This window comes from Octodon degus, unplaced genomic scaffold, assembly GCF_000260255.1.
Source record: "Octodon degus isolate 3935 unplaced genomic scaffold, OctDeg1.0 scaffold00414, whole genome shotgun sequence".
Taxonomy (NCBI): Eukaryota; Metazoa; Chordata; class Mammalia; order Rodentia; family Octodontidae; genus Octodon; species Octodon degus.
In genome coordinates, this window is record NW_004524990.1 from 115812 (window position 1) to 117756 (window position 1945).

Below are 1945 nucleotides of genomic sequence, written 5' to 3' on the forward strand. Positions count from 1 at the left end.
TGGAGCAGCGCAGCCTGATAGAAATAGGAGAGGGTGCACCTGTGTGCCTTGAAAACTTCATTGATGCATAAAAAATGTTAATTTAAATAATATCTTAGTTTATCTGTAATAGTGCATTCATTTTGTTATTCAGAATGATGTGATATGGGCTAGCGGGCTCGTCAGTGCAGCGCCTGCGTGGGAAATGAGAGGTCCTGCGTTTCATTGGATTCCTGATACCACAAAAAGATAAGCAGCGTGATGTCACAGGTGATATAATACCTGGCAAACTGTTTTAATTGTATATGTCTATAGCTACAATTAAACGTTATATATTATGTTTGTGCACATATTATTCTTAATATGTTTTTCTGCCTCTGCTGACATTTGAATTTGTACAATTGATGCATAAATTAATATGACTGTGTACTTTGTTTTTATTCTATTTCATTAGTTTCATGTATGCTACAAATTATAATTTTTATTATATATATTTCAACTATAAATTCACATGGGGCCAGTGAGTACTTTTTTGCAAAACAAAAAAATGGAGAAAAAAATGCTAACGTTGTAGACGTCAGGACATGGAGAAAGCATAGCTCAACCCAGTGAGGTAGGACAGTTCATAGTAGGCACTTGTGATCGTTCCTGCTCTGCTGCGCTGAAGGGGACCTTGGCAGTGTCTTTACATGATTGCTGGCATCCAAGAACCAGCACTGGAAAGCCTGACTGTAGCTGGGTTAGAGAATTTGCCAGGAGGAATGAAAGCAGATGCTGAACAGTGTCATAGAAAAGATATGTGAGAGACCATATATCCTACCCCAGGTCACACCTCCTTGACGCACCTGGACACCCCAGGAATGTGTCCTACTAACCCACTCAGGCTTTATTAGTCTCTCAAATTTCACATGTCAGGATCTGTTGTCAAAATTTATCCCTTGTCATCTTCTCACACAAACACATCTCTTTACACTTCCTTTAATCTCAAAATAAAGACAATACCAGGTTCATAATTGTACTTTATGATCCTGTAGTAAACCAGAATGCCATCATTTCTTCCCCAAAATCTGAAATATTTCATCATTTGTTCTAATGTCCAAGCCCCTCTCTCCTGAGATTCAACGAAACTTTCAGCTGCTACACAACCCTGTTAACACATAAAAATAAATATATAACTCCATTCTATAATAGCACATGGTAAACATTGCCATTCTCTTTGGGAGGAAAAGGTGGACACAAAAGAATCAGATCAAACAAATCCAAACCATAACAAGGAATCACTAACTTATGGGCCTCGGGCCCAGGGCAATTGTGTGAGACTGGAGCTGCAGAGGCTGAGGCGTGCTCACGTTCTTGCACTGCCGGTCACAGCACAGGTGACCTTCCTTTTGCTGGGTCTGATCAGGGCCCCCTTTCTTGCTTAGTGGAAGTTCCCAAGAGACATCCTCACATTTTTAACTTTCTGTGCTTTCCACTGTATGTTTTAATGGTGATTCTCATAGCCGTACCCTTTGCCCTCTGAGGCTGGTGTCCCAGGCCTTCTTCTGGAAACTGGATGGAAGCCCCTGTGACTCAACAACTTTTGTATTTAGACTGCCTCAAAATCCAGCACTGCGTGCATGGCACAAAACTCTGCTCCCAACTTGACCAGTTCTTGTACCTATTTGGAGCACAGCTTCAATAGCTTCTAAGCTTTTTTCCAGTATTAAACAAGAGTTTATTAAGCAAAATAGTCTTGACAAGAGTTGGGCTTCCTTTACAAGGTGAGACATTGTGTTTACATGTGTATGTTATATACCATGTCATGCATTATTTTGATAACTTGTTTTAATAATAATTGTCCTCCATTATCCATGTTCCATGTGTTTTATTTCACTTATTTAAAACCTTCTCTCTGAGGAGTTCATAGGAACTCTCGAATGCTAAAAACTCAATTGTGATTCTGGGTTTGGATAAAGTAGAATTT